The sequence below is a fragment of the Globicephala melas genome, chromosome 4 (genome assembly GCF_963455315.2).
Source record: "Globicephala melas chromosome 4, mGloMel1.2, whole genome shotgun sequence".
Classification (NCBI taxonomy): Eukaryota; Metazoa; Chordata; class Mammalia; order Artiodactyla; family Delphinidae; genus Globicephala; species Globicephala melas.
In genome coordinates, this window is record NC_083317.1 from 56,694,219 (window position 1) to 56,709,950 (window position 15,732).

The window sequence follows — 15,732 nt, forward strand, 5'->3', positions numbered from 1 at the left end:
CAGGAGGTTTGAGATGGAGTCTAGGAATTGAGATAATTAAAAGTTCCCTGGTGATGATTATGCAGCTCGTCCAAGGGCCACACTTTAAAGGAAGCAGTTTGGTAATTTTGTAGGGAGAATTTTACAGAGTTCTCATAGTTTCTCAAAGCCAAACTTGCTTTTTGAAAATGCATTTAATCTCTTGTCAGTGAGAGGATTTATAAGCCGTCATGACCTTTACAGAATAAAAAGCACACAGTTTGAGGCTCAGAGAAAGGAAAAGAAATGATGAATGAAGACATATACATCACTTAGATTTATAGGCTTGTATAGGGGCATGTCTTTATGTTTACTTAGCAATATTTGAAGATAAATTATCCTATACATTTGAATAATAAGACTAAAAGATGGCAAGATGCAAGTTATTAAAATTTCAAAATGAGATGTGCTAAAGATCACTTCAGAATACATCCTTCCTTTGCCTAAGTTGTGCTTTATTTAGTTACTAACAAAATATCTTTATTTGTGTGTGGTGCCCATTCCATCAAAACAATGACATTAAAGGCAAATTTTTGAATTTTTTACCTAAATATAACATGTAGAAAAACACTTCATAATTATGCAGCTTAATGTTTCACAAAGTGACTATGCCCATGTTACCAGCATGCAGATCAAGAAATATTACGTTATCAACACCACGCAGACCTCCAATGCCCCTCTTCAGTCACTATCCTCAAAAGCAAACAGTAACCTGACTCCTAGCACCATAGATCTTTTTTTTTCGTTTTTACACTTCATACAAATTAAATCATATACATACTATATATTTTTTAACACCAGACTTCTTTTACTCAGTGTTATTTATATCCATGAGTTTCATCTATTTTGTTTTGCACATTTATAGTTCCTGTATTAAAACTGTCACATAATATTCTATTTGGGAATACACTACAATTAACTTATTCATTCTATTGTTGGATATTTGGGTAGATTCCAGTATTGGGAGAGTATGAGTTGTGCTGCTATGAACATTACTATATGTATCTTCTGGTGAATAGATATATATATAGAGAGAGCACATGTATGAAGGGGTTGAATTGTTGGATCGTACAGTAAACCTATGTTCACCTTTAGAAGATATTGCCAAACAATTTCCCAAAATAGTTGTATCAATTTGCCCTATCATGAGCAGTGTAGGAGAGTGAATTCTGACTGCTCCACATTCCCACCAACAATTTTTGGGGGGTCTTTTTCAATTTTGCAATTCATTTTTATATATAGGGGTATATTATTGTTTTAATCTGTAGCTCCTCACTAAATAACAGAATTGAATAATACTTTTAAATAAATTCATTGAACAATTGGATATCCTCTTCTGTGAAAAATCTGTTATGTCTTTTGGTCAATTTTCTTAAAAAGTTACCTTTTTCTTACTGATTTATAGAAGTTTTAAAAATATATTTTGGATGAAAGTCCATTGTTGGACATAAATGTATTGCAAATGTCTTCTTCCAGTGAGTAGGTTAATTTAATGGTGTCTTTTAATAAAGAGAAGTTTTAAGTCTTAATATAGATGTGTGTACGTGTGCACGCATATACACGCACATTTGCTTTATGTTGGTGTTTCTTTATGCCTTCTTAAGAAATCTTTGCTTACACATAGGTCAAGAAAATGTTTTTCTCCACTTCCTTCTAAATCCTTAGAGTTTAAATTCTGTATTTATATCTACAATCTATCTGGAATTGTGTTTTGTGTTGGATGTGAAAGAGAGGTCAAGGTCCTTTTTTCCCTTTATGGACATCTAGTCAACCCAGCATCACTTTTTAAAAAATGATCATCCTTTCACAACTGCACTGAAGTGATCTTGCATATGTTAATTTTATTTGTCTATAGTTATATCAGTTTGACACTATAATAATATAGCTTTATTCTAAGGCAGTATGGTACTGATATTTAGTAGTTTAAGTCTTCCAGCATTGTGTGTCTTTAAGATTGCTGTGGCTATTCTTGGACCTTTGTCTTTTCATGTAAAATCAGCTTATCAGGTCACACATATGCATGCCTGCATGTATACACACACACACACACACACACACACACACACACAAAGTTCTGAGCTATTGATTAGGATTACAATGAATTATGAAGATGAATTTGGAAAGAATCACTACATTTGCAGTATTAAATTTTGCAACCCATTACCGTGATATATTCCTCCCTTTATTTAGAAAAATGGCATATCTATCATTTATTCAAAGATTTAAAGTCTTTCTCTAATTCTTTATTTATGTTTATTTACACACACATTTGTAATTTCCATACATAAATAAAAAATATATAATAAATTACATTTTATATAAACATGATATATCTGTGTTACTTAGAATTTTTACACAAATTTTATTAAATTTATTAGATTACTTCTAATCTATTAAATTTATTGCACATTATTAGATTTATTCCTAGGCATTTGATGTTTTCTGATACAACCATAAATAGTGTCTTTCATAAATTTTATTTTCTATACATTAATATTGATATATAGAAATAAACAGATACCTTAAATTAAACCATATAAAATATTCAATATTAATTATTTTTGACCTATGAAATTATTGATTTTGTATTATTGAACATAATACATTTACCTTAAATCCAGTGACCTGGTTATATTTGCATACTAATTTTGATAGTTGTGTTAATTTTTTGGATTTGCTTTATAATCATTTTCTCTATAACAATTCTATTTTTCTAGTTTTTTATTTTTTTCTATTTTTCTTGCCTTGTTGCATTGGCTAGGATCTTAATGCTACTTTTAAGAGTTGCTATATTTACTCAGCTACTGCCAATGAGCTGTGAGTCTATTTAAGTATTCAGTGTTAGGATTTTGACTATATGCACGCAAAGATATAGCCAGCTAATGATTTTTATCAGGAGCCATTTAGAGCTTCTGATTTCTTATACAGTAAATAATATTGTGTACTATTCAAAAGAGCAATGCTGTGAAATGACTGTAACATCACCACAGTGATGAATAGTTTATATAACTTTATATAATATATATGCATATTTAATTGTATTCTCTCTTTCTTATCTGTGCCTGCTCAATAATGTGTGTTAGTTTTAGCATCTCAGTTAGACTAACTCTATTTGTGGGTAGGAAATATGTCTTACTTTCTTCATTCCCTTCAGTTCTAATTGGGTAAAAACAAATCAGACCCTTGTAAGCATATTAATTGGCTAATTGTGCTGTACTAATTTCAATAACTTGAGTGTTCTTTTGCCTTTAGATATGGAAGAAACAATGTATAATGTAAGTACTATTAGAACTTCTAGTATCACCTCACAGCTGGAGAACACTTAAGATTATTCACAAGACAATTTCAATATGTTATCTCACTTTAACCTTACATTTTTGAGGTAAGATTTTCAAAAGCTTTAGTAAATAACCACATGATATGCACATAATATTTCATGCAATGACATATAATTTTAACTTTACTACCATCTGCTGGGACAGACTACTTGACACAGTAATAAAACAAGCTATATTGAGCACCTGCCGTTTACCAGGCATTGTGTAAACTACTGTACCTTAAAGAGATTTGAAGAGATCACAGTCTGATCATTCAAAGGATTCTGGTGGCTGACTTGAGAAGAGAAACCAAATTCCCACTTGGCAGAAGAGGGAGAATCCCATGGGTTAAAATTTTCTTTACAGAGATTTTTTATCCAGATGGTTTCAACCTAACTTTATGCCTCAGTGCACTGGAAAGAAAACAACACGTGGCATAATCTATACAGATTATTGTAAGAGCTTCCTAGTTTGGTACTCTGCCCTGGAGCCTCACCCTGTAATCCCTCTGGCACAGTGCTCTTAGATCAGATTAATGTTTCCCAAACACAAAATATGACTTTTTTTCTCAAAGCTTCCAGCTTTACCCCATCCCATCCCTGCCTACATTATACCCCTTTTCCTCTTTCTTTTTCTGGATAAAATGAAAATTCTTCAATCTAGCTATTCATAGTCACCTTTATTAATTTCTACCATACCTACCCAGTTACTCCCATGATGCATACCCTCAATTCCTCCACATGCATCACTAAATATGGACATGTTCATGATAAATCTGAAACTTCGGCTTAACAAGCCCCAATTTCCCAATTGAAATAACCTTTTAAATCCTTTCCAATCTATTCCAGTGATTCCTTAGTTCTTCATCATTATGAACTTTTCTATAAGATTTTGACTAAAGCTATGTGCTCTCCTGAAATTCACCTATGCACTAGTCAGTAAGAAACCTTGATATGGTCTAACCCTAATTACCAAAATGCCCAACTTTTCTTGTTATTAATGAGTGTTTTTGACCCAGGACCATTTTACTTTTTTCTCTATGTTAGTCCAAATATTTGTAGCCTTCTGCTCATAGGCATATTTAATCTCATCATATTTACATTATTTGTTTGAAATTATCATTAGAGGAATTATAGAGCAGGTTATTTTTTATAAGCAGAACTATCTTTTCTGTCTTCCCCTCTACCTCTGTACCTTCTTTCCCTCTGTCTTAGTGTGACCCTGCATCACAAAGATATAATTTATAAGGTCATGCAGATTAATTCCAACCAACATTTGGCAAATAGCTTTGTCATCCATCACTAATGGGTATACACATGTGAAATTCAGTGGAAGGCAGCAATTTATGTGAACACTAAGATGAGTTACATGCAATACTATTAATTCTGGCAGGCAAGAAAAGAAAAAGAAGTCTTAGCAAGAACTTTAGATTCCTTGTCCATGGTGAATAGATCACTGTGATATCTGTTTAATAGCTCTTAAATTCTGTCTCTTTGTAGGTGAGCCTTGGTGTATTTTTATACAAGGGAACTTTCACCTTATTAGATTTCATTGGCTTCATCAGCATCTGTTTTTGAACTGATACTCAAACTAAACCCAAGTGTATTTTTGAACAGTTTAGGTATTTTTTGCATTAATTTTCTACTGTTAGATTTTACTGGTTTACCTAAATTGAATTCAGGGCTCTTAGGTACAGGTAGAACATTTCCCCATATAACAAGCAGGAAACTCAATCTTGGAACTTTGGCTGATGTTGGATAGACTAATGTGCAAACTGGATCTCAGACCCCCCACTATTCATTTACATGAATCTATAGCTCCATGAAAACTTCTGAGTCTTTAATTACTTTGTATTTGCTCATACCAGCACCTTTGTTCATGCTTACTTCACCTAAAACTCGTTCTCTTCTACTTAGTATTTAAGACCTGACTCAAATCTCAGGTCATCCAAGAAGATGCCTGTGATCACACTTATTCAGTGAACTTTTATTCCTATTAATTCCTATAGTCCTTACTCTTGACATAACATAATCAGAAATTGTATACAGATTTTGCTCAATTTACATTACATCCAGATAAACCCATCTTAAATTGAAAATACTGCAATTTGAAAATGCACTTAATACACCTACCTTACTGAACATCATAGCTTAGCCTGGCCTACCTTGAACGTGTTCAGAATACTTCTTTTAGCCTTAAGTTGGGCAAAATCATCTAACACAAAGACACTTTTTATAATAAAGTGTTGAATATCTCATGTAGTTTATTGAATACTGTACTGAAAGTGAAAAACAGAATGGTTGCGTGGGTACGAAGTGGTTGTGAATGTATTGGTTGTTCACCCTCATGATCAAGTGGCTGGCTGGGAGCTACCCAGTGTCACCAGAGAGTATCATACCACATATTTCTAGCCAGGGGAAAAAATCAAAACTTCAAAATTGGAAGTATGGTTTCTTCTGAATGTGTATAACTTTCATATCATTGTAAAGTTGAAAACTTCTAGGTCAAACCAGTATAAGTCGGGGCCATCTGTACTCTAATACTGAAGTTATCTTTACCTTTTTGCTTACACTGCTTTGCTGTTTCTATTTCTAGTCTTTGAGCACAAGGTTTTTTATAGTTAACATTTCTTTGGATTCTTCTTAATATCAGGCACAGTATCATTCCCATGAAGGTTAATTAACATGTGTTGGATAGTCCACATTTGATGGTAAATAACATCAAGTTCAGTTTGTAACTTCTGGATCAAAACTGCCCAATATTTACATGGCCTCATGCTTGAGAAACATTTCTGCAATTCTAAATGTAAGCAGATTCTCTCTTCTGATCCCCTTTACTGTGAAAACCCTGAGTGGTTCATTACCCACAAGCTGTAGTGTAAGAATAATATGTTCTATAACAAAAGTAGGATCCAGTTATGGAAATTAGAATTGGCAAAAAATTGTGGTTCTGCAAATATGTGTTCATAAAAAACATTAAAATTTCAACAGTGATTTAGTTAGAATTTTCTAACTAGCTAAAAGTAATTTACATTCCCATTTCCAAAAATAGCCTTGAAATGGTATGTGTTGGAACTATCTAATATGAAGAAACCAACTTGTGTTAATGAATTGAGTTGTATCAAATTACTGTGATCCAAGCATCAATCAGCCATTTTCCAGATTTTGTGAATTTGGCACCATCAGAATTTGGCTGAAGGCACCCAAATCATAAAGACAAAGCAATTTGCTGCCAGAGTTGTAATTTAAACTTACTATCATGCCACTAATTTCTTTTAGAACAAGTTACCCTGTTAGTTGCTCCCACATACATAAATAAACTTTGATATTTTAAAAGATCACAGCTATGAGGTAAAGGTTCATTGTAGACAATATATCATTTATATCACTGAGTAAGCTTAGGGGAAAAAAAATGGTTGAGGAAAACAGTCTTAGCAAGAGTAAAATTAAATCATGGATTAGTTCTCTGGTTTACTAATGTACTTAAACCCTGACAGTGTTTATGATTTTGAGTTTAAAATAATCCTAACATCACCATATTATATTGTTTAAAGTTAGAAGAGAGTGTCCTTTTCAGTAGTGATAAAAATCATATTGAAACTCTAGGAAATGGTAAGAATAATGACTGAAAAACGGACATGTTCTCATCAGATCCAAAGTCATTGCCTTTATATATCTTTAGTGCTTTCTATTAAAGATCTGGCTATTTTCAACATGAAACAGCGTCTTTGGACTCATGTACAAACAGTGGGCTTCTTAAGTATCTCATGCTAACACCAGCATGAAGCATTAAAAAAAAAAAAAAAAATCTAAGCGTAGTGGGAGTGGCAAAACCTCCAAGATTCAAATGTACATATATGGCGTGTGTCTGAGATTGTGAATGAAGCCCCCATATAATTTATCTTATCAAATTTCCACAGTCTGGAATAGCTGCATTTTAAGATCTAGAATGAAAGGCTCTTTCAATAATTGTTGGTGAAAATTAAGGCATGATCATTACACTGAAAAATCACTTAACTGGTTAAAACACTTGCAAAGATGTAAGACATTCTACAAAGCATAAATCTAGAACTGATATTCTAAAACCAGTTTACATAAACCAAGTAGTTTTTATGTTTCTGTCATTCATTGTCCTTTAAAGTTAACTGTTTATATTTTTATTAGCAATAGAATTAGCAAATTTAAAGAAATATAACAAAATCAAACTTGATTTTAGAGGTACAAATTACAGATATTTCAAGAGTATACATTTGTATAAAAGACCAATGTTACATGTAATAATGTCACTTTAAGGTAAAATAATATTTTAGAAACATAAGTAATGTACAGTGAGTTTTTCTTTTTGCTTTTGGTCTCTATATTTTGGTGTTGATTCATAGAAAGTTTAAGTGACTTGCTCCAAGACTCACAAAATATTCAAACTGATGCTTATAGCAGTTAGCAATACTAAATCATTTTGAGCAAAGAATATTTTTATAGAAGGAACCTGTGGTGCTTGGTTCAAGCTCTTGCATAACGAGGACTTGCCATGTTCCAAGACATGTTTATTTAATATGACAAACTTAAATTGAATCATCACATACTCTTCAATAGCTTTCCATTTGGAATATATCCAGTAGCCACCCAGAAAGCTGCCATACATATCTAGATTGGCATATATCTCACTACAACACAGTGAACTCTTAACAGGATAAGCATATAACCGTACTGTTGCAGTAGGTCATCAGTGAAGCATGTAATGGAAAAGCAATGAGAAAATCCACAGTTATGAAAACAACACAATAAAATAATTTAGACCAAGTTAGTCCCTAAAAAATGTTGAGAACTGGGCTTCACGTCCTTTGGGTACGTATATTTTCAGGCTTTGCAGTTTAGTAGCAGAACATCCTAGCTGTGAAAGTGGTGCTTTAAAAAAATATAGAGGGCTTCCCTGGTGGCGCAGTGGTTGAGAGTCCGCCTGCCGATGCAGGGGACGCGGGTTCGTGCCCCGGTCTGGGAAGATCCCACATGCCGCAGAGCGGCTGGGCCCGTGAGCCATGGCCGCTGAGCCTGCGCGTCTGGAGCCTGTGCTCCGCAACGGGAGAGGCCACAACAGTGAGAGACCCGCGTACCTCTAAAATAAATAAATAAATAAAAAGAAATTTAAAAAAAATATATGGAGTATAATGGTTAAGAACTCAGGCTCTGCAGTGAGACAAACTTCACTTTGGTTCTTAGTGGTGACTTAAAATCTCCATGAGTTTGGGCAAATTACTTAAACTTGATAAGTCTTCATTTCTTTTGATAAATTGATAAATTTAGTAATGATATCAATCTCAGAGAGGGGTTCTAAGACTTAAGAGGACTAAGTAATGTAAAGTGCTTCACACAACATCTGGAGAACAGTATGTGTTTGATAAGTGCTAAATATTTTTAAGACAGTCCATGAAAAGAAGTTCACAGTTGGCATAGTGGTAGAACCAGCATAATGATACTAACTCACTAAACTCAGTCTTCTTGATTCAGTAATGTTATGTTTGACTCTGCTTATTACAATAGAAACAAGCAAATTATAGGTTATTTTCAATCATTATCGATGTACATAGGTGTTTTTCACAGCCCACCAGGTAAAATGTGTGGTGATTTAAGCATAAATACTTCCAAGAAGACCATATTAAGTTCATTTTTAGGACTGCCCCAAAATATTAACTTACGTTATGGACCATTTGTACAAAAGTAATTTAACCATCTTGATTTGGTTTCTTGTATGAGGAAAAAAAGATATACGTTTGTTTCAGCATGCAAATGTAATACCTAAAATTATATCAAATATTGCTTTGAAGAAAAGATTTAGTTTATTAATATTTTAAATGGTTTAAAGTATTTGTTGTTACACACCAAATTTCTATGGAACTACACATAGTAAAAATACAATCTAAGGAGTGTCATATGTTAATGAAGAAAATGAATTAGTGAAAATTAAGGAATCAAGTTCGAGTAAAGTTGTGTCACAAGTTAGTGTATTTGGTGGCTATGATAAAAATTGTTGTATGAGATTTTAAATCTTAAATATTGGTAATTTTTTAGAAATGTCAATATACTAAGACTCATATAATAAGATGATTTTTGATAATGTTCCATAATGAGAGTCCAGTTGCAACTTATTTATTTCGAGGTAGATATTTTTGGTAGAAAATGATAAGAATGCCTGTAATTTCCTCTGCAAACAGTTGCTAATTTGAGAGGAAGAGTGGTGGTTAGACTTTATAGTCAGGTTATCAGATGATGCATTTTAATGAAAATGATTTAAGTGGATAAAATATTTAATCTGAATAAATTGGCTTAGACTGTTGGAGACCAAATGCATTGGAGTTGGAACTGACTCTAGAGAAAAGTGTGCATAAGAATGTCTGAGGAGAGTGTGTGGGTCATGTCAGAGACATATCCAGGCTCTCACTGGAAGTGAGTGATTGAATCTGTGTTTGGGAGCTGTGCTGGGAGAATAGAGCCTGTACCACAGGTTGCTGGGGTAGGAAATCTTATAGAAAATGTATCTTCTTACGATTCACTTGTGTGTCTAATAGTCATGTTTTCTCCAATGTCTTTTTATTTTGTTAAAGCAATAATCAAGTGAATATATGATCTATTTCTTTACAGTATTTTTAGGTGTATATTTTAGTGTGACCATATGCTCCCCCTGTTCACCTCATTTTTGGTTGGTTTGGGGGCATAGGTGCATGTCATTTAATGCCAGTCTGAATAACCAAGATAAATTTTATACCTGTATTTTTTTCTTACCTCTCGTATCTAGAATGGAATTATAGATTACTAATAATCCTTGATTCAAAGCATATACTCATCATTGGCACATGCATGGCCTATTTCTATTTGTTCATTTAACTATTTAGTAATTAATTTTATGTAATGCTTATCTATAAAGTATTTATCCAAAGAAAGAACTACAACTCTGAAAATAATTTACAGGAAGCTGTATCTCTCCCTATCTTCTCTCCCTCTCTCCTTTACCCCAAGTAACCATAGTTTGAATCTTGTGTTCGTAATTCCCTTAATTTTGCATTAAAATGAACTTTATTTTTACCCTAATAGCATTTAGGAAACATGACCATTCAAAATGTCAGAACATTAGTATTTCCTTTTTCTTGAAGACTTTTTTTTTAAAAAAAAACAGTTTTAGTATCACAGCAAAATGGAGAGGAAGACACAGAGATTGCCCATGTAACCCCTGCCCCACCATATGTATGACTTTCCCCAGTATCAACAGACTCCAGAGTGGTACATTTGTTACAATTGATAAAGCTCTATCATAATTGCCCAAATCCTGTAGTTTACATTAGGGTTCACTCTTGGGATTGTACAGTCTATGGATTTGGATAAATGTATAATGCCAAATTATCCATCATTAATTACCACACAGAGTATTTTCACTGCCCTAAAAATCCTGTGTGGTGCTTCGGTTCATCCATTCCCATCTGCCCACACCCTGGTAACCACAGATCTTTATACTATCTCCATAGTTTTGCCTTTTCCAGTATGTCCTAGAGTTGGAATCATAGAGTATTTAGCCTTTTCAGATTGACTTCTTTCACTTAGTAATATGCATTTATACTTCCTCTGTGTCTTTTCATGGCTTCATAGCTCTTTTTTCAGCTTTACTGAGGTATAATTGACAAATAAAATTGTTATATATTTAATGTGTACAGTGTGATAATTTGATGTACATATAAATTGGGAACAGATTCCTCCATCTAGTTAATAAGCATAACCATCACCTAACATATTTACCTTTCTGTTTTTTTCTTTTACATAGAGAACCCTTAAGTTCTACTCTCTTAGCAGATTTCAAATATACAATATAATGTTAAAAACTATAGTCATATTATATATTAGATCCTCAGAACTTATTCATCTTATAAATGAAAACTTGTACTCTTTCACCAGCTTCTCTGTATTTCCCTTGCTGCCCAGCTGTTGGCAACAACCATTCTACTCTCTGTTGTTTCTATGAGTTTGACTCCTACTATTTCTGCTCCCCCTCCCCTCCCCCTTCTCCTCATCCTTCTCCTCCTTCAACTCCTCCTTCTTCTTCTTATTTTTGATTACACATGTAAGTGATACCATGTAGTATTTGTCTTTCTCTTTCTGGCTTATTTTACTCAGTATAATGCCCTCCATGTTCTTCCATATTGTAGGAAAATGGCAGGATTTCCTTCTTCTTAAAGTCTGAATAAATAATATTCCTTTGTGTAAATATGTGTGTATGTAATAATCATTTATATAAAATAACATTATTAAGACGTCCTATCTTGTTCTGTACTACTATTTCAAAAACATAGTATTTCAGCAAAGTTTGATCCCAACAGGAGGATAATTTATGAACCTCACATGAAAAGACAGCTCTTTATGCAACTGTGCTACAAATGTCACCTCTTTTCATATTCATATAAATATGAAGTTCATCTATCACTTACACTTTTTAAGGATTCCGCATTTTCCAGATGTTCATGTTTGTGATTTTAGTAATATGCTTAGTAATTCTGTATATGTTTCTTCCGGAGTTTGATAACATTGCTTGCAGTAGATTTTTTTTTTTTTTTAAAGAATGAACAGTGACAAGCCTACATAAGAAAAAAAAAAAAAACATGTATAACATTTTCTTTATCCATTCATCTGTTGACAGATACTTGGTTGTTTCCATACCTTGGCTATTGTGAATAATACTGCAGTGAACATGACAGTACAGATACATTTTCCAGATAATAGTTTCTTTTCCTTTGGATATATACACGGAAGTGGGATTGCTAGTTCTATTTTTAATTCCTTGAGGAACCTCCATACTGTTTTCCATAGTGAGTGGCTGTACCAGTTAACATTCCAACCAACGGTGTACAAGTGTTCTCTTTTTTCCACATCTTTGCCAGCATTTCTTATCTCTTGCCTTTTTGATAATAGCCATCCTAACAGATGTGAGATGATATTTCATTGTGGTTTTGATTTTAATTTCCCTTATGATTAGTGATGTTGAGCACCTTTTCATGTTTTTCCACTGTGTATTATTGGGGTCTCCTGTCAAAAATTAATTGATCATATATGCATGGGTTTATTTCTGGGCTTTCTACTCTGTCCACTGATCTATGTGTTTGTTTTTATACTGATACCATATGGTTTTTATTACTATAGCTTTGTAATGTAGTGTGAAATCAGGAACTGTGATGCCTCCAACTTTGTTCTTCTTTCTCAAGAATGTTGGCTATTTGGGGTTGTTTGTGGTTCCATACAAATTTTAGACATGTTAATTCTATTCGTGAAAAATGCCCATGGAATTTTGATAGAGATTGCATTGAATTTTACATCACATTGGGTAGCATAGAAATTTTAACAATATTAAGTTTTCCAGTTCATGGACATGGAATATATTTTCATTTATTTGTGTCTTCTTCAATTTCTTTCATCAGTGTCCTGTAGTTCTCAGTGTACAAATTTTTTACCTTCTTTTTAAAATTTATTCCTCAGTATTTTATTATCCAGAACACTGACATCATCAAATGCTGGTAAGGATGTGGAGGAATGAATGAGAGTTCCAAAACCTTACCAGCATTTGATGTTGTCATTGTTCTGGATTTTGACTGTTCTAATAGGTGTGTGGTGATATTTCATTGTTGTATTAATTTGCATTTCCCTGATGACATTTTTTTTTTTTTTTTTTTTTGGCGGTACGCGGGCCTCTCACTGTTGTGGCCTCTCCTGTTGTGGAGCACAGGCTCCGGACGTGCACGCTCAGCAGCCGTGGTTCATGGGCCTAGCTGCTCTGTGGCCTATGGGATCTTCCCAGACCGGGGCATGAACCCGTGTCCCCTGCATCAACAGGCGGACTCTCAACCACTGCACCACCAGGGAAACCCCATGACATATGATTTGAAGCATCTTTTTAAATACTTATTTGCTATCTCTGTGTCTTCTTTCATGAGTTGACGTCTTTGATGAGATGACATTTTAGATACAATAACAAAGATACAGTCAATACAAGAAGGAATAGATAAGCTTTGGTGAGATACAATAACAAAGATACAGTCAATACAAGAAGGAATAGATAAGCTTTGGTGAGATACAGTCTTTGGCCCTTTTCAAATTGGGTTGCTTGTTTTCTTTTTTTTAAATTCAATTTATTTTTTTATACAGCAAGTTCTTATTAGTTATCGATTTTATACATATTAGTGTATACATGTCAATCCCAATCTCCCAGTTCATCCCACCCCCCCACCCCCCACCCTCTGCTTTACCCGCCTTGGTGTCCAAACATTTGTTCTCTACATCTGTGTCTCAATTTCTGCCCTGAAAACCGGTTCATCCGTACCATTTTTCTAGAATCCATATATATGCGTTAATATACAATATTTGTTTTTCTCTTTCTGACTTACTTCACTCTGTATGACAGTCTCTAGGTCCATCCATGTCTCTAAAAATGATGCAGTTTCGTTCTTTTTATGGCTGAGTAATATTCCACTGTATATATGTACCACATTTTCTTTATCCATTCGTCTGTCAACGGGCATTTAGGTTGCTTCCATGACCTGGCTATTGTAAATATTGCTGCTATGAACATTGGGGTGCATATGTCTTTTTGAATTATGGTTTCCTCAGGGTATATGCCCAGTAGTGGGATTGCTGGGTCTTATGGTAATTCTATTTTTAGTTTTTTAAGGAACCTCCATACTGTTCTCCATAATGGCTGTATCAATTTACATTCCCACCAACAGTGCAAGAGGGTTCCCTTTTCTCCACACCCTCTCCAGCATTTGTTGTTTGTAGATTTTCTGATGATGCCATTCTATGTGGTGTGAGTTGATACCTCATTGTAGTTTTGATTTACATTTCTCTAATAATTGGTGATGTTGAACAGCTTTTCATGTGCCTCTTGGAGATCAGTATGTCTTCTTTGGAGAAATGTCTGTTTAGGTCTTCTGCCCATTTTTGGATTCGGTTGTTTGTTTTTTGATATTGAGCTACATGAGCTATTTATATATTTTGGAGATTAATCCTTTGTCCGTTGATTTGTTTGCAAATATTTTCTCCCATTCTGAGGGTTGTCTTTAGGTTTTTTTATAGTTTCCTTTGCTGGGCAAAAGATTTAAAGTTTCATTAGGTCCCATTTGTTTATTTTTGTTTTTATTTCCATCACTCTGGGAGGTGGGTCAAAAAAGATCTTGCTGTGATGTATTTCAAAGAGTGTTCTTCCTATGTTTACCTCTAAGAGTTTTATAGTGTCTGGTCTTACATTTAGGTCTTTAATCCATTTTGAGTTTATATTTGTGTATGGTGTTAGGGAGTGTTCTAATTTCATTCTTTTACATGTAGCTGTCCAGTTTTCCCAGCACAACTTATTGAAGAGGCTGTCTTTTCTCTGTTGTATATTCTTGTCTCCCTTATCAAAAATAAGGTGACCATATGTGCGTGGGTTTATCTCTGGACTGTCTATCCTGTTCCATTAATCTATATTTCTGTTTTTGTGCCAGTACCATATTGTCTTGACTACTGTAGCTTTGTAGTATAGTCTGAAGTCAGGGAGTCTGATTCCTCCAGCCCCGTTTTTTTCCCTCAAGACTGCTTTGGCTATTTGGGGTCTTTTCTGTCTGCATACAAATTTTAAGATTTTTTTGTTCTAGTTCTGTGAAAAATGCCAGTGGTAATTTGATAGGGATTGCATTGAATCTGTAGATTCCTTTGGGTAGCATAGTCATTTTAACAATATCGATTCTTCCAATCCAAGAACATGGTATATCTCTCCATCTGTTTCTTTCATCAGAGTCTTATAGTTTTCTGAGTACAGGTCTTTTACCTCCTTATGTAGGTTTATTCCTAGGTATTTTGTTCTTTTTGTTGCAATAGTAAATGGGAATGTTTCCTTAATTTCTCTTTAAGATTTTTCTTCATTAGTGTATAGGAATGCAAGAGATTTCTGTGCATTAATTTTGTATCCTGCAACTTTACCAAATTCACTGATTAGCTCTAGTAGTTTTCTGGTGGCACTTTAGGATTCTCTATGTATATAGTATCACGTCACCTGCAAACAGTGACAGTTTTATGTCTTTTTTTCTAATTTGTATTCCTTTTATTTCTTTTTCTTCTCTGATTGCTATAACTAGGACTTCCAAAACTATGTTGAATAATAGTGGTGAGAGTGGTCATCCTTGTCTTGTTCCTGATCTTAGAGGAAATGCTTTCAGTTTTTCACCATTGAGGACGTTTGCTGTGGGTTTGTCATTTATGGCCTTTATTATGTTGAGGTAGGTTCCCTCTATGCCAACTTTCTGGAGAGTTTTTTTCATAAATAGGTGTTGAACTTTGTCAAAAGATTTTTCTGCGTCTATTGAGATAATCCTAAGGTTTTTATTCTTCAGTTT